At 30.6% G+C, this 18,768-nt stretch overlaps 5 non-coding genes and 2 pseudogenes across 5 annotated transcripts; 4 read left to right on the top strand and 3 right to left on the bottom strand.

Annotated features, from left to right (window-relative positions):
• The first annotated feature begins 1,015 nt into the window (after nucleotides 1-1,015).
• Nucleotides 1,016-1,223, top strand: LOC125371274 (annotated as a pseudogene).
• A 7,897-nt stretch (nucleotides 1,224-9,120) lies between these two features.
• On the bottom strand, nucleotides 9,121-9,291 carry LOC112537247 (annotated as a pseudogene).
• Nucleotides 9,292-10,321: 1,030 nt separating this feature from the next.
• LOC112537246 lies at nucleotides 10,322-10,482 on the bottom strand. The gene has a single exon (XR_003081132.1). It is a non-coding gene; the product is annotated as a U1 spliceosomal RNA (small nuclear RNA).
• Nucleotides 10,483-11,888: 1,406 nt separating this feature from the next.
• Nucleotides 11,889-12,008, top strand: LOC125371276. Its single transcript, XR_007217578.1, has one exon. It is a non-coding gene; the product is annotated as a U5 spliceosomal RNA (small nuclear RNA).
• A 5,174-nt stretch (nucleotides 12,009-17,182) lies between these two features.
• On the bottom strand, nucleotides 17,183-17,300 carry LOC125371275. The gene has a single exon (XR_007217576.1). It is a non-coding gene; the product is annotated as a U5 spliceosomal RNA (small nuclear RNA).
• A 410-nt stretch (nucleotides 17,301-17,710) lies between these two features.
• On the top strand, nucleotides 17,711-17,907 carry LOC125371270. Its single transcript, XR_007217571.1, has one exon. It is a non-coding gene; the product is annotated as a U2 spliceosomal RNA (small nuclear RNA).
• Nucleotides 17,908-18,497: 590 nt separating this feature from the next.
• Nucleotides 18,498-18,694, top strand: LOC112537107. The gene has a single exon (XR_003081024.1). It is a non-coding gene; the product is annotated as a U2 spliceosomal RNA (small nuclear RNA).
• The last annotated feature ends 74 nt before the right edge of the window (nucleotides 18,695-18,768 follow it).

Here is an 18,768-nt window from a genome sequence, read left to right as displayed (position 1 = left end):
AATTTCAGTCTCCATGGTTATTCGGATAGCGATTGGGCTGGATGTGCTGATGATATGCGTAGTACCTCAGGTTACTGTTTTAGTCTTGGTTCTAGAATTTTTTCCTGGTGTTCGAAGAAACAATAAATCATTGCACAATCCACAGCAAAAGCAGAATATGCGGCAGCTAATGCTGCTGCAAATCAAGCACTCTGGATCAGAAAACTTTTGACAGATTTGCATATAGAGCAAGAGGAAAGCACACAGATATTTGTAGACAACCAAGCTGCAATATCAATAGCTAACAATCCGGTGTTCCATGGCAGAACAAAACACTTCAAAATAAAATTCTATTTTCTTCATGATGTTCAAAAGGAAGGAGAAGTGCAGCTACTTTATTGCAGTACAGAAAACCAATATGCTGACATTTTCACAAAGGCATTGCCTAAAGCCAGATTTCAGTTCTTGAGGCAAAAGCTTGGAGTTTGCAGCTCCAACATCAAGGAGTGTTAACTTTATGATTTTTGAAGCTGCATTAGTTATATTTTGTTCTAGTCTTTAGGCAAATAAAATATCATTCCTTGTTTTAAGGCAATTAAGGTAGTCAATAATCAGTTTAGATTTTCTTGATTTGTAGCAGATTTTTCTGGATTTTAATTTTAAAATCTTGCTGTATAAATAGGGCTTAGCTATTCAATGAACAATATGATTTATGCAAATTCTTAAAAATACTTTCAGTTCTAGCTTACCAACACATTCTTCTTTTGCCTCGTCGATGTGGGCTGAAATGTTAGTGTTCCAAGTCTGTATAAACATTGAAACATTGGCTCTTTGTAGCAATTGAATTGCTGGTTTTTAAGATTGTTATGTTAAAAGAGAATCTATCTTGCCAATATGTTCAGCTTTGTTTCTACTGTGCGAATTTGGATCCGTGAACAAATCAAGTACAAGAAAAGAAATTAAGGAATGATTCTTGGAGTTTGCAGCTCCAACAACAAGGAATGTTAACTTTATGATTTTTGAAGCTGCATTAGTTATATTTTGTTCTTAGTCTTTAGGCAAATAAAATATCATTCCTTATTTTTTAAGGCAAATAAGGTAGTCAATATCTGATACGTGAATCATTGATTCACATGATATTAAATTTATTTTTTTAGGGAGAGGGCTCATCACAATAGCTTGCTATTGGAGTCCTTGAGCATTGCCTGTGTGTTGCACTATAGCACAGGCCTGGTGCAACCCTCCAAATCTAGTTCAATTATGTCTCTTTTTTTTTGTTCTAAGAGACAATAAGTTGAGTTGAAAGAGGTGAGTGAAATTAATTGAGTTTGGATATGACAATAATTTAAACGACTAGTTCTCCAACTGGTTACTGCATAATTTTATTTGATATTCGATTTATTTTCTTTTACCCATGTATTAGATTTTTTATTATTTCTCATTTTAGTGAAAAAAGTAAAAGAAGCAAGTGATTATTTATTAAAATAGCACACCTTCTTCATTGTTGGAGGAAATAAAAAGAAACAAAAAAAAAGAAGTGACAGGAATGGTAAAAATAGTATAAAATAGATATTATATTTGTAAAAAAAGAAAGAAAAAAGAATTTAATTACCAAAAATCACGAATTGGAAATTAAGATTTCGGAGTGAAATCGAGATCGAGATTGTGCCGATGATGAAGGTAGCAGCACTATTTCCTCACGCTCCAACTTTTGGTATTCTTCCAACTAATCTTTTCTTCCTCCTTTAGCTTCTTTATCCACTTCCACTTATTCTTCTTGTAATTCCTCTGCTTTAATGCTTCTTGTTTACAAAATGAAATTTTGAAGATGTGAGATAAATTGTCAAATTTGATATTATTGATTTAAAGTGTTTGCTTTGATATTATTGATGTTTGCTTTTAGGTATTTGAAAGATTATATCTATATTAATAATGAAAAAGAAATAAATTTGAGATAGTAAATTTTGGGTATTTGATTTTTCAAAGAAATTAAGCACATGGTGTGACAGCCTGACCTAGAGAGCGGTCCGATAAGGGCGGGAAGTGGACGCCGGGGCAAAGATAGGATGCCTGGATAAGGAGCGGCTACTGGCAGGCTTTTAGAATGGCAGCACTCTAAGGTACGGGGGTACATGAATGAATCAAATTGCACATTGAAATGGGGCGGGGAATGATTGATAATATATATGTAAAGAGTTAGAATTAATAACATGAGGCGCTTTTTGGCTGTTTGGATGTGGAGTTGTAGGAACTCCAAAATTGGTTCAGAGAAATTCCAGGATGGGGGGCCTCTTGTGAAGTTCTCGAATCCACCAAAGGACAAAATCGTGAGGCGAGTGAGGACCAAAGAGAACAATATCTCGTGTGATCTGGTTCCGAGACGTTACAAATGGTATCAGAGTAAGACCACTCTAGTAGATGTGTGGTTCGAGGACGAACCAGGCAGAAGCTGGTGGGCATGTGACAGCTTGACCTAAAGAGTGGTCTAATGAGGGCGGAAAGTGGATGCTGAGACAAAGATAGGATGTCTGGACAAGGAGTGACTATTGGCAGGCTTCTAGGATGGCAGCACTCTAAGGTGCAGGGGTACATAAATGAATCGAATTGCATATTGAAATGAGGGGTGGGGGGAATGGTTGATAACATATATGTAAAGAGTTGGAACTAATAACATGAGGTGCTTTTTGGTTATTTGGCTATGGAGTTGTAGGAACTTCAAAGTTAAACGTACTTGGTTCAAAGAAATTCCAGGATGGGGGACCTCCTGTGAAGTTCTCGAACCCGCTGAAAGGATAAAACCGTGAGGCCAGTGGGAGCCAAAGCGAACAATATCTCATGTGATCTGGTTCTGGGTCATTACAAATGGTATCAAAGTAGGACCCCTCTAGTAGATGTGTGGTTCGAGGATGAACTAGGCAGAAGCTGGTGGACATGTGACAACCTGACTTAGAGAGCGGTCCGATAAGGGCGGGAAGTGGACGCCGGGGCAAAGATAGGATGCCTGGATAAGGAGCGGCTACTGGCAAGTTTCTAGGATGACAACACTCTAAGGTACGGGGATACATGAATGAATCGAATTACACATTAAAATCGAGCGAGGAATGGTTGATAACATATATGTAAAGAGTTTGAAATAATCACATGAGGCACTTTTTGGTTGTTTGGCTGTAGAGTTGTAGGAACTCCAAAATTAAACGTGCTTAGTTCAGAAAAATTTCAAGATGGGAGACCTCTTGAGAAGTTCTCGAACCCGCCAAAAGGACAAAATCGTGAGGCCTTTGAGGGCCAAAGCAGACAATACCTCATGTAATATGGTTCCAGGTAGTTACACATAGTCTTCTCTATAGTAATGGAGATCCTTTATTGGCTGAAGCTCTCAGTTGTGATGGTGATGAGGATAATAATGGTGGAGAAGGGTCGTAGGTGGTGAAGGTGATGTTCTCTTTTTAAAAAAATCAAAGTTACAGGTTTCTTAAAATTAAAAATTAGAATTGATTTTGAAAATGTTATTGGATAACGATGTTATTTGCAATTGAGTCTCCGTCTATTCAGGGAGTTTAGAATACAGTAAAATATTTTTATGTATTTATTTGCACTAAAAAATAGATTAAGGGCTTATCTGCTCCTTGCTTCAAACGTTAAGAGCTTATTTGCATCTTTTTCGAATATGATATCCTATTTCAAAGCCCTTTTTTTAAAGAACTTGCTTCCCTTGAGAATAATTATATTGAAATGAGAAAACAATCATTTAGTTGATGAATCACAAAATTATCTTTTAATATATCCTTAGATCTTTCATTTTTCATAAGATTGGTTACGAGAGCAAGAAGGTAACACTGCAGCATTATATATTAAAATGTTGATTCTAATTTACAGAAATCTTTAGTAGATTTGTGCAGCTTGCCTCTTCAGAATCAAGAAAAGTTAATAGCATATTTGGTTGGGGTGCATCAGGCCCATGGAATAATGCAACGAGGATTCCAGTATTTATATATGACTCATTTATTTATATATGACCTATTTAAAGTTTATATGGGTACTTGAATTTATATAATTCATATAAACCCTTATCCATTTATTTATCTGATTAGTGTTAATTTAATTAGATATAATTATATGTCAAGATGTACTTGTTTTATTTTATGAATGACAAACATGATAATTTCCATTTAAAGAAGTTTTGTTCTCTTTTTTTCATATTTTAATTTACTTTTAAACTAAAATTTGACGAATTTAATTAAACTACTTAACTATTCAATGTAAGAGAAAGTATTAATGAAGTAGGAAAAAAGTAATTCACTAAAGTGAAAAGAATTTTATAGAAATTTTATATATTTTAATAAATTGATATTTTACCCATAAAACTATTTTTATTATAATTGAGACAATTTAATATTCTATATTTCTTAATTCCTGTGTGTGAGCTTAAAATGACTTATTTAAGGACATAAATATTGTCAAACTGAAACTTTTTAAGTTTCACATTGAAATTTAAACTTTATATGTTTTGTTTATTAAATATTTTTAAAATTTAGTTTCTATTGATCGAAGCTACTGATATTCAATTCTGATCGATTTGATTTTTTTGCTCATCCTTAGTTTTATGGGATAAATTTTTCAAAAACTACTAGAATTAGAAAAAATATGACATATTAATTTCTTATTTGTAAGGTGACTAAATTGCAATCAAAACTAAAGCTGAATGATAGGTCCAAATTATGTATTTATATTTAGGATGTTTTAGTGCTTTAATAATATGTTTTATATATATAATATGAAAATAATATATACTTTTACCTCATGTAAACTTAATTGTCTATTTTCTTATAATATTAGCCAAAAGAGGAAAATATGGAGAAAAATACTCAAAAAATGAGCTTAAATAGAACTGCTGATTTCAAAGGCCCAAGATTAAGACGTGTGGATCTGCTATTTGCTATGCTAGCCGAATTATAAAAGGCCCAAGGAGGGCGTTTTAGTCATTGTATTATTATTAGAATTTATATTAAGAGTTATTGTAGGATAATATTTGATGGAGATAATGATACCTCTAGTCTTATATATTAGATAGACTTATATTGTGTATTAGAGACACCATCTTTGTTTCAATCTATGTTGATAAAAAAAACTTTAGTTATATTATTGTTTGAGTGGTTAAAGAAAAAGACACATCACTATCTCATTCATTAAATCTAGGCTTAAAGTGAAATAAAGAGATTACTAAGTAAATGGCTAGGCTAAATACTACCTTTAGCACATAGTTTTAAATTACAAGCATTTGCTTTTGCATTGCATATTTACTTTATAGTTTATTTTATTTATTTTATGAATATCCTACTTTCTGAGAATACTAGTTTAGAGTATTTAAATTTATTTTTATTATTTTATGTTGATAATTAGACTATATAATAAGTGGCATCATAGTTCTTTGAGAGATTGACATCGAGGTGAATTTACCGCTTTACGATAAGAACGGTTCGTGCACTTATGAGTACTAAATTAGACACATCATTGAACGATTGAAAAAAAATAAATTACAATTTTATGACTAAATTACATCTCATAGTTCCTACCATTTTTGTGTTGATGTGGTCGCTAGATTATTTCTCTAGCTTCCACGTCACCACTGACCGGTACATAATTAATCCTAGTAAGCTTAAAAATCTTAATTCCCAAGTGCAATTGCAAGGTATGAGTTCAAGGTAGAGGAGCTGAGAGAATGTTCAACAACTAACCAGGATTAGTTGTGTCCAAATAGGAGGTGATGTAGTAGTTAGTGGGAGAATCTGGCTGCCACATTATTACATAATAATAAAAAATAATGTTACATGATTTATTGTTGGTTAACTAGGGTATTATTTTTTGTGATTATTGAGTCGAGATATTAAATGGATATAATAGTTATAATAATAGTATCGTTTATGCATTTTGCCTATATCTTGTTCTTGCATAGCAAGTACTACATCAACCGCCTTAGGCTTTTCTATAATCAAATTTAGCAATTCTTGCTCAACCCTTAAGCTCTTTATAGGTTTAAAAGCCTCCACAAAGTTATCATTAATAATTTGTCTCTTCTTTTTTTCTAGATTGTTCTCTGCTATTTTTGAGTTGACAAAGAGCATAACGAGATTCTCCACCCTCCAAACTATACTCAAGCATGTTCCAACAATGATCTTGGTCTAATTTTGATGGGCTCTTATAATTAAATCGCTTCATATATGTTGTAACCCCATTATGATGAAGTTTTGAGCTATTACCTAAAGTCTCACTATGCCAAGTCCTTGTGGTGGAGACAATCCTGCGATTGATATTATGGTCCCGACCAGGGGTTATCTTCTTTAATATTGTGAAGAAGTAAAGACCTTTATGATTGCTCAACTTGTCTCTACCAGACTTCTTCCATATTTTTCAAGGATCTTCTTTACTGTAGAAATCACAATATTTCATAGGAAGCTAGTTTTCAATAGATGAAAATCTGCCATTGTTCCTTATGTATAGATAATAAGTTACCAACTCTTTCTCAGGTGGACAAAATCTTAACGCAATTGCCATATTTGTCCACGGAGAAGAACTGTTTTATGTTTCTTGCATCTTGATCAACCAAGTGTTTTGTGTTTTGGGTGGATAAAACCTTAGATAGAGCTACTTGATCAACTAATTAACAACGAAATTTAAGGATATAATGATATTGATTATATATGTCTCTTAACCGACAATGTATTGCTACTTTTACACATCCTGTATAACACTGGTGGGTAGAAAAATGGGTGAGTCAAATTTAGAAAGAGGATAAACAAATAACAAATGGAAACAGACAATGATTGAAATAAACATATATATTATTATACTATTTATAAATACTTTTCTACTGAAGAAAATACTACTATTATTTTGAAAATAAATATTTGATCAAAGGCATTATAACTGCACAAATGAAATTTTATTAACTAAATAGATAAATAATCTCTTCATTATGTATGTGGAACTGCAATACATTTTCTCATCTGAGGTCAACATATTCTCAGCTCATTTCAAAACAATGTCGGTAATAGTTTAAGATCCGAGATCATGTCAAGTAAAATAACATCAAATAAAATCAATAATTTAGTAGAAACCAGTATACACTCATAGATGTACCTTACTAATTCCTGGCAACTTTGGGCGCTCAGACATCTTAACCATGCAGCCCAAAGCGCAAATTCTAGTCATACGCGTGCAAACAATAAGCCCCTAAAAAGCACCTCCTAGCATATGCCATAAAAACAATGTGTATACTAAGCGTTGTCACAAAGACAGTATATTTTGATAACATCTAATGTCCAATGTGTGATCTCATAAGTCATATAATCATTTATCGAGTTATGTAAAATCATAATCACATATAAAATAAAGCCAAAAATATAATTCTCTATTCTCAATTTCTATACCAAATAATGAAGTTCAAATACATTTAAATTAACTAACTTCTAAAAGAAACATTTCAATAATTCATGAGAATATAAATATAAATAATATACTACTCAAAGATACGATATTATTAGTTTATCCACTCACCTAGTATGTAGGGCCTGACCCACTATGCTTTCACTAAACTTTCTGTTAATTTTCTCCAGACTGCTATTCGAGCATACAATCCTAAAATTCACCGATAAACATCTCCAATTATAGCTCATCTGGAATGTAAAATATATCTCTATTCTTAACCAATGTTTATTATCCTATATCTAAAATCTAATTCTAACTTTATAATTTTGATCTTATTTTAGCTTAATCCTATTAATTTCCTTTTCATTTTGATTAATTAATTCTACCGAAAATCTGACAGCACCTCCCTATAAAATGAACTAGTTTCCCTAGTAAAAGGAGTCCACAACCTGTAAGAAAGTAAACATAATGTATCTCATAATATTTTTTCATCCGAGACCTCCAAAGTTTATTGAATTTAATCTATCATGAACAAAATCATTCATCATTCACAATTGTCTAATAATTATTTTTAGCTTGTCTAAATATTTTCCAGCACATGAAATTCCATTGTAATTATTTTCCTCTATACCGATTAATAACTAGATTAATACTAATTATTACTCCTATTTATTTATTTTCTAACATTAATATTTATTTGCCGACTATTTTAATTAACCCTGAGTATAAAAATAAAAATTGATCTACCCCACAAATCAAGCATCACATCCGATCTACTTATTTCATGCCAACAATATTATTTATCATATAGCTAATATTAATTCTATTTATTTTTCTAATCACTTAAGTGTAAATTTTACTATATTTATTTATTCTAAAAAATTATAATATTCTTCTGTAATTATGTCAATTATTTACTAATAACATAATCGAATTTAATTATTGATTAATCACTTAATTAAAATCTCAATTATATATAATTAATTTATTATTGCAGATTTCTGGCTAAGATTTTAAGTTCCGCTAAATCTTATTTTCTAGTTAATTAACTTCACTTTTTAAATATGTGTAAAGCAACTAGTAATAGAGTCTTTGTAAGATTATCATATCGCTCAACTTTACTAAATTTAATAATACATTTTAATTTTCCAAAGATACATTCATAGATACACTAAATCATTTTTCTCAAATTAATACCAATGTATTTTTAATCAACAATTTTAAAATTATTAGGCTAAATAATTTAATCAGATGCGAGATAAGGCAGTTGGCTCACCTCTAGCCGTCGAAGTCCGATAGACAATCTGAATGTGTCCATGAACTCAAAATGATGCTTAAAGAATGAGTCCAACATATAATTCTCTGATCTAATCCCCGATCATCTCCAAATACACCGAACAATTTTCAACCATTAATTTTTCAAAAGAGTCCAATTACCACGAAATTGGTGTTATCGGAAAGCTTGTGATGAGAAAGCTTGTCATCGAAAGAGCAGTTGACAATTAACTAATTAAATATATTCTTTATTTTACTAGGTCTTGTGATGAGGAAGCTTGTCATCGAAAGTGCAGTTGACAATTAACTAATTAAATATATTCTTTATTTTACTAGGTCGTGCATGAATAATAAATATAATCAATTTTATAAGAGGTATAATTTTAATCAATTAAATATTTATAAATTCCGAAGTATGACAAAATTAAACGGTAGATTTGGTTGGGTTGCGCCAGCCCATGCATGAGGATTCCGGTAGCAAGCCACTGTAGTTAACCCTCCCATTAAAAAATTTAATTTAATATCATGTGAATCAATGATCCACATATTAGATATTAAACTGATAAGAACAGATACTACACTTGATCTTAGCCAAAAAGCCGAGAAAGGTATGCTTTTCTCAATACCTTCACTTCCCTTTTATTATCCCTTTCTCTCACATTCTTCTTTTGCTTGGTTGATGTGGGCTGAAATGTTAGTGTTCGAAGACTGTATAAACATTGAAACATTGGCTCCTTGTAGCAATTGAATTGCTGGTTTTTAAGATTGTTATGTTAAAAGAGAATATATCTTGCCAATATGTTCAGCTTTGTTTCTACTGTGCGAATTTAGATCCATGAACAAATCAAGCACAAGAAAAGAAATTAAGGAATGATTCTTGGAGTTTGCAGCTCCAACATCAAGGAGTGTTAACTTTATGATTTTTGAAGCTGCATTAGTTATATTTTGTTCTTAGTCTTTAGGCAAATAAAATATCATTCCTTATTTTAAGGCAAATAAGGTAGTGAATAATCAGTTTAGATTTTCTTGATTTGTAGCAGACTTTTCTGAATTTTAATTTTAAAATCTTGCTGTATAAATAGGGCTTAGCTATTCACTGAACAATATGATTTATGCAAATTCTTAAAAATACTTTCAGTTCTAGCTTACCAACACATTCTTCTTTTGCCTTGTCGATGTGGGCTGAAATGTTAGTGTTCCAAGACTGTATAAACATTGAAACATTGGCTCTTTGTAGCAATTGAATTGCTGGTTTTTAAGATTGTTATGTTAAAAGAGAATATATCTTGCCAATATGTTCAGCTTTGTTTCTACTGTGCGAATTTGGATATTCCATCCGTGTACAAAAGAAAAGAAATTAAGGAATGATTCTTCTAACTGTCTGACTAAACAACACCAGTTGCAGTAAGAGTCTGCTAGTAAGAGTATCAGCTAGATTTTGCAGGGCTTAGTAGCTCAACCCAGTCACAAGCTATTGTAAATTCAATATCAGTAGGATCAGTAATTCACAGTTCTGAAAGGACTACTTATACACGTTGATAGGACTCATCCCTCAAAATGAAGCTGCTTTAAATTTTTCACCAGACATGTCTTTAGTTTCATAGGTTTCCCGGAGTTAGTGGCAAGTTTAGAATTGGCATGGAAAGGGGCCGCGCGAACGCAGGCCCCCACTATCACAAATTATGACGTAGGCTCTCCCACTTGGGGAGACCTTAGGCAGGTGCATCTCCTAAGTGCAATGGAGACCAACTACCTAGGCCATGAACTTTCTTGATCGCCCATTGACCCCGTCCAGGTAAGTATGTTTGCTTGATGCTATTTGCTTTCTATTTATATTCCATGTTTAATACTTCTCCGTTATACTTATTCCGTGTGGGATAAGATTTTTATAGCAATGACATAGTCCAATATATTTTGGTTGTTATGTGCAGTGCTCCATTTTCTTTTCTTCATTTAAAATTCGTACAGATGTTCATTTCCTTCATCTTAAAGTCAAGGTAAGTCACTCTTGAAATCTTAGCTTAGTGCACAATACCAAGAACAGCTATATTTATGTCCATTTGATATCTCTTGCATTTGAACACTGGCAATTTGCTTAGTTAGTTCTGAGGAACTGTTGCTTATCTTTGGTAAGTTAGTGAACTGGTTCTTGCATTCAATTATACTCTAATAGTTAACTCTGGTATAGGTACAGGTTTCCTTTGTGTATATACCTGATAAAATAGTTAATTATTCTCTAACAATTTTTGGAAGGGCTCTTCATCAATCCAAGTTCAATCCTTTCAATTTTACCTTTAACATTCGACCTTTATCAATACTTTGCCTATGCAAGCTTTTATCTAGTGTTTGGTAGTTTCATACTGATACTGTCGTGGAGGTATCATTGCAGTTAAATGTTTATTCTTTTTTGAGACATAATTAATGGAAAAAAAGAGCCTTTTAAGCCTAAAACAATATAATTAGAAATGGTTTCCACTGCATCTGCCCTATGACAAACATTTCCTGTTCTTTCTTTTTTTTTTTCTTTTTAATGATTACAACAGTTTGATTTCCCATTTCAGAAGACCAACTTTAGTACAGTTCTTCGTTACTATTGGGATCAAAATTTTAAAGTACTTAATTTCACCATTATTAAAACTTGTCATGCCGAGGATGAAAATGATTTTGTTGACATGAGGAAATAATGATTTAGTTGATTCCATTTGGTTTTGAATTGTTTCCCACTCGAAAGCAAAGGAGAAGGTAACGAGTGGAGCATTATTTTAAAATCCTGATGCTAACAGACAGAAATCCTCAGTAGAAATGTGCTTCTTGTCTAAACTCGGAAGCCAGGATGAAGCTCCAGGATTAAGGAAAGTTAAAAGTAGATTTGGCAAGGATAAAGCTCACGTAATAAAGTGAATGATAGGTTTGAAGCAGAACTTGAGATGAAGAAGAAAATAAGTTAAAACTATTTAAGAAGAAATAATAGACTTTAGTATAAGTTCTTGCAATCATAGAGGAAACTCTTGTTGAAGATTTTAAAAATAGTTGCACTCTTTATTTTCTTCACGTAATTAACTCCATGTTATGTGGTTAGTAAATCATGGTACAAATATGCAAGAAATTTGCTAGGTTATATGATGCAATCCCACATGGGTTTAAAGCTATCAGCCATCACTGAGGACCCGCAAATATAGCAGTAACGCAATTGCAGGATGAGAGATATGGAGCCACGCAGTAAGCACATAGCGAACTATTCTTTCGCCTTTTACTAAAGAATACCGTGTGCTTGTTGCTTTGAGTTGGCATACAGTAATTTTTGGAAGGGGTCTTCTCTTGTTAGGGTTGAGCCTTTTATCAATTCAATTTCTTTATATTTTTTTTCAATAAATTAAAGTACCCATTGTTCAAACTTTCATATAGTGTTTGATAGCTCTTATCCCATGCATAGGGTATCTTTACGTTGTTTATTTTTGGGTTGGCACTTCATTTCTAATGATCTTGTTATCCACTTCAATATGCAATTAACGAAAAATACTTGTAACGATCTTATTTTCCACTTCCATATGCAACTAACGAAAAACACTCGTAACGTTAAAAAAAAAGGAAGAGGCTTTTAGGCCTAAAAGAGTAGAATAAAATAAAAGAAATGGTTTCCACATTAACTGCTCTATGCCCAAACATGAGAGGAAAAAGGTGCAAATAAGCCCTTAACTTTTGGAGTGAGGAACAGATAAGCCCCTATTCTTTTTTTCTAGCACAAATAAGTACGTAAAAATTTTTACTCTATTCTATGCCCCTATCAGACGGAAATTCTTTTTGAAACAAACTTTTGTTTAACACACTGAGAAAGGAGAATAAACAATATATTTTATTTAATAATTATAAATTTTAATATATTTAACTTTATTATTAAAATAAAAAATCAAAATCAAAACCCATTCCTTTTTTCGAGCACATCTACCATCACAACTGCATAATTCATTCCATCTCCTTCTCTTATCACACCAACCAAGAATTTAATTATCAAAAACCACGAATTGGAAATTAAGATTTTGGAGTGAAATCGAGATCGAGATTGTGCTGATGATGAAGGTAGCAGCACTGTCTTCTTGCGCTCCAACCTTTGGCATTCTTCCAACTAATCTTTTCTTCCTCCTTTAGCTTCTTTATCCACTTCCACTTATTCTTCTTGTAATTCCTTTGCTCTAATGCTTCTTGTTGACAAAATAAAATTTTGAAGATGTGAGATAAATTGTCAAATTTGGAATTATTGATTTAAAGTGGGTTTGCTTTGATCTTATTGATGTTTTTTTTTAGGTATTTGAAAGTTTATATCTATATTAAGAATGAGAAAGAAATAAAAATTGAGATAGTAAATTTTGGGTATTTGATTTTTCAAAGAAATTAAGCACATGGTTGGGCTGTTGGTTATTTTGCTGATGATAATGGTTGGGCTGGAATGTTGCTCACTAGGTAAAACCACCTTCTGTTAGATTCTTAAAATGTTGATAGTGTTATATTTTTCATATGTTGGCCATATTGGTATTGGTGGTATAATGAGGAATCATGAAGGTGTAATGGTAGCTGCGGTTCTCTATAGTAATGGAGATTCTGTATTGACCGAAGCTCTCAGTTGTAGTGGTGATGGGGATAATAGTGGTGGAGATGGGTTGTAGGTGGTGGAAGTGATGGCTTTTTAATTTTCTTTTAAAAAGAAATCAAAGTTATAGGTTTCTTAAGATTTAAAATTAGAATTGATTTGAAAATGTTATTGGACAACAATATTATTAGCAATTGAGTCTCCGTCTATTCAGGGGGCTTAGAATACAGTAAAAATATTTTTATGTATTTATTTGCACTAAAAAATAGATTAGGAGCTCATGTGCTCTTTGCTTCAAACATTAAGTGCTTATTTGTATCTTTTCCCAATATGAAATCCCATTTCAAAGCCCTTTTTTAAAGAACTTGCTTCCCCGTTCTCAACACTAGCTAAAAATAATTATATTGAAATGAGAAAACAATATGATTTCTCCCTTTCGAGCGTGGATTTATGTCTCATCCCACTTGATGATCAAGTAAAGCATCAATGCTACCGGCCAAACCATCATACTAAACAAATATTAGAAAAAGAGGTATAGAGGAAATCACAAGTTATTTGTTCTTCTCCGTACGGCTGAGCGTAAGGATCAAATCGAATTGATTTAGACACTAGGGTAGACAAGAACACAAAAGAAAGAAAGAACGCGAGCGATAAGTCTATATTTTTTATTTCACACAAGGTAGAAAACTGAAATAGTATGCTCATTAACCTCAAATATTAGTAGATTTGTGCAGCTTGACTCTTCAGAATCAAAAAAAAGTATCAGGCCCATGGAATAATGGGAAACGAGGATTCTAGTATTTAAATATCAACCATTTAAAGTTTATATGTATACTTTAACTTATATAATCCATATAAATTTTTATCCATCTATTTATCTAATTAGTATTAATTTTATTATTTTTAATAAATTTTTTAAATATATTATTATTATTATTATTTATTATTATTATTATTATTATTAATATAGATTTTAGTTTCTATTATTCTTATTATTAGTATTTAAATTTGGTAAATTATTTTAATTTTATCATTATTATTATTATTATAAATAAATTTAACCAGCATAATTTTTTTAATTCTCTCAATTTTGTCTTTACAATTTTATTAGCATCACTTTCTCTATAATAAAGTTCTTTTTTAAGCTTCTTGATATATTAGCATTTTAATTCTTTGTTTTATGTTATTGCATTAAATTTATTAATAAGAAGCATACGAGATTCCAAAAAAAACTTTTTGTGGAAATCTTTTATCTTTTATCTTTTTTTATATATTTTTAATCAATTTTATTGTGATATAATTATGTATCAAGATGTACCTGTTTATTTCTATAAATTACAATCATGATAATTTCCATTTAAAGAAACTTCGTTCTTTTATTTTCATATTTTTATTTATTTTTAAACTAAAATTTGACGAATTAAATTAAATTACTTTACTATTCATTTTCTTTATAAATTATAGTATATTACTTTCTCCATTCTGAAATAAGTATCGTTTAAAAAATTATTATTTTAAATTAAATGTTATTTCCAGCAACTAATAGAGTATTAGTTACTTCTTTTCTTTCGAAAGGAAATTACTTCTTTTCTAATTTTATCTTTATTTATTGTAAGAGAAAGTATTAATGGAGTAGGAAAAAAAGTAATTCACTAAAGTGAAAAAAAATTATATAAGTTTTATATATTCTAATAAATTGATATTTTACTCATAAAACTATTTTTATTATAATTAAGACAATTTAATATTATATATTTCTTAATTCTTATGTGTGAGCTTAAAATGATTTAATTGTGGATATAAATATTGTCAAACTGAAACTTTTTAAGTTTCACATTGAAATTTAAAACTTTATATGTTTTATTTATTAAATATTTTTATAATTTAGTTTCTATTGATCGAAGCTACTGATATTCAATTACGATCGATTTGATTTTTTCGCTCACCTTTAGTTATATGGGATAAATTTTTTAAAAGCTACTAGAATTAGAAAAAATATGATATGTCAATTTCTTATTTTTAAGGTGACTAAAGTGCAATCAAAATTAAAGCTGAATGATAGGTCCAAATTATATATATATATATATTTAGGATGTTTTAGTGCTCCAATAGTATGCTTTATATATAAAATATGAAAATAAAATATACTTGTACCTCATGTAAGCTTAATTATCTATTTTCTTGTAATATTAGCCAAAAGAGAAAAATATAGAGAAAAATACTCAAAAAATGAGCTTAAATAGAACTGTTGATTTCAAATGTCCAAGATTAAATATCTGCTATTTGCTGTGCTAGCTGAATTATATAAGGCCAAGGAGGGCATTTTAGTCATAATATATTATTATTATGATTTATATTAAGAGTTATTGTGAGATAATATTTAGTGGAGATAATGATACCTATAGTCTTATCTATTAGATAAACTTATATTCGGTATTAGAGATGCCATCTTTGTTTGAATCTATATTGGTAAAAAAACTTTAGTTACATTATTAGTTTGAGTGGCTAAAGAAAAAGGCACATCATTATCTCATTCATTAGATCTAGGCTTAAAGTAAAATAAGGAGATTACTAAATAAATGGCTAGGCTAAATACTGTCTTTAATATATAGTTTTAAATTATAAGCATTTGCTTTTGCATTGCATATTTACTTTATAGTTTATTTTATTTATTGTATGAATATTCTACTTTCTCATAATACTAGTTTAGAGTGTTTAAATTTAATTTTATTGTTTTGTATTGATAATTAGTCTATATAATAAGTGGCCTCATAATTCCTTGGGAGATCGACATCGAGGTGAATTTACCGTTTTACTAAAAGAATGATTCATGAACTTGCGAGTACTAAATTAGATACATAATTGAATGATTGAAAAAAAAAATTACAATTTTATGACCAAAATGAAACTAAGTGCAAGGTTTAGTGACCATTTATATTATTATCCCTTAAAAAATTTAAGATTTCAAATTTAATACTTTATAAAAAGAAGCACATTTATTTGCTAATAATATAAAGAAAAATTTAGAATAATTATAAATATAAATTTATAAATGAACATAGTTTTGAAAGTAAAAAAAATAATTCTATTGAAAAGAAAAAAAAATAATAGAAAAAATTCAAATAATAAATCTTGAGAGTAACATAAATGAATAAGTATGATGATCTAAACATATGTGATTCATTAATTTTTTTTTTTTAAATGTGTCTCGATTACTATATAATTTAATATTTTAAATTAAAAGATATTTATTTAGAATTTTAATTTAATAAATAAGTGAGACTTAAAAAATATCTAAGATAGCATGTTAAGTATTTTTATGGCGATGACATAGTCCAACATATTTTGATTGCTATGTCAGCTTCTCTTTTTTGTTTTTCTTCTTTTCTTTTCCTTTTCATGTAGTATCCATGTCATCATCAAGAATAATTGAGTCCTCAAGATCAGAAGGCCAACGCATGGAAGCTGCCAGAGCCAGGATATCATGCTTTTCCATAGGCGCCAGTACTATATCAACTGCCACCCCTTGATTTTCTTAAAAATTCAATTCTTGTTCTTCAATGGCAAGTTCCATATAATCCAGTGCCTGTCGATTTTCCCGATAGTTCTTCTGCAATTCTTGTTCTTTCGCAACATCGCATCCTCTTGATTCTTGTCTATATTCATTGGTAATTCTTCTTCAACCCCCGAGCACTTGTCAAATTCATTGTTTGCTTTGGTACATGTTTCGTTTCAAGATTCATTGACTATATAATTGCTTATATGTATTCGAACTGTGGACCTCTGATTTATGGATTCGGATACAAGAGCACCAGCAAAGTGTTTCAAAGAAAGGAACCGATATATAATTTACAGAGACAAATGTTATATCTTATTCAATAAGATTGAAAAGGTTGAACCGGGAATAATAAAGGGCTCAACTCTAATAAGAATAGGGCCCTTCCAAAAATCATTGTATGCCACTGTAAACAGCAAGCACACGGTATTCTTTAGTAAAAGGCGAAAGAATAGTTCGCTTTGTGCTTACTGCATGGCTCCATATCTTGTAAACAGTAATTGCCTTCGCCTATATCTGCAGGCTTGAGTCATGGGTTATATCTTTAAAACAATGTGGGATTTTGGCATTCTATTAACAACATAACCTTGCAAATAAGAAGCATATTACATGTTCCCTTCTGTTAAATAGGAAATTACACCGGCTACCACTTTTACAGGTGGCTTTTGAAAGTTTATATTTGCAAATGTCTTTCATATTTGTACCATGATCTACTAAGCTAAGCCAATAACATGACAGTTTCATAATTTCCGTTATTCCAACATTATTACATCTCAAGAAAGTCGATTGGGAAACAGCAGAACATTGGCAATTGAAAATTATCCGTAAAAACTAAGATTTTGAGAATGTGAGAAATGCTTGTTGTTATCTGTGAAGTTAACAAACAAAGCATACTTTTCTCGGCCTTTTAGCTAAGATTAAAGTGTAGTATCTGTCCTTATTAGTTTAATATCTGATACGTGAATCATTGATTCACATGATATTAAATTTACTTTTTTAGGGAGAGGGCTCATCACAACAGCTTGCTATTGGAGTCCTTGAGCGTTGCCTGTGTGATGCACTATAGCACAGGCCTAGTGCATCCCTCCAAATCTAGTTCAATTATATGTCCTTTGTTCTTTGTTCTAAGAGACAATAAATTGAGTTGAAAGAGGAGATGAGTGAAATTAATTGAGTTTAGATATGACAATATTTTAAACAACTACTACCCCCACTAGTTAATACATAATTTTATTTGATACTCGATTTGTTTTCTTTCACCCACATATTAGATTTTTTATTTTTTTCATTTCAGTGAAAAAGTAAAAGGAGCAAGTGATTATTTATTAAAATATTTCACCTTCTTCTTTGTTTGAGGAAATAAAAAGAAACAAGAAAAAGAAGTGACAACAATGGTAAAAATAGTATAAAATAGATATTATATTAATAAAAAAAAGAAACAAGTAAAGTAAAAATAATATTTTCTTTCAAAATACAATATTTTATGTAATTTTCTCTCTAACATATTTAAATTTCACCCTACACTCTTAGTTAGAAAGAAATAAAAAAATAAAACCGACAAATGTATTATGAAACTGTGAACTCATGACAAAAGTATATATCCCACATTGAGAAGCCAAAAAAAAAAAAATGCTAGAGGAACAAGTACAAAAGGAAAGTGAAGTTAACAAACAAAGCATATGTTTCTCGGCCTTTTTGGCTAAGATCAAATGTAGTATCTGTTCTTATCAGTTTAATATCTGATACGTGAATCATTGATTCATATGATATTAAATTTATTTTTTTAGAGAGAGGGCTCATCACAATAGCTTGCTATTGGAGTCCTTGAGTGTTGCTTGTGTGTTGCATTATAGCACAGGCCTGGTGCAACCCTCCAAATCTAGTTCAATTATGTGTTCTTTTTTTTTTATTATTTTAAGAGATAGATGAGTGAAATTAATTGAGTTTT

The sequence above is a fragment of the Ricinus communis genome, chromosome 9, assembly GCF_019578655.1.
Source record: "Ricinus communis isolate WT05 ecotype wild-type chromosome 9, ASM1957865v1, whole genome shotgun sequence".
In the NCBI taxonomy this organism is placed as follows: domain Eukaryota; kingdom Viridiplantae; phylum Streptophyta; class Magnoliopsida; order Malpighiales; family Euphorbiaceae; genus Ricinus; species Ricinus communis.
Note: the sequence above shows the minus strand (reverse complement) of the source record. Positions and strands in the feature narration are given on the sequence as shown.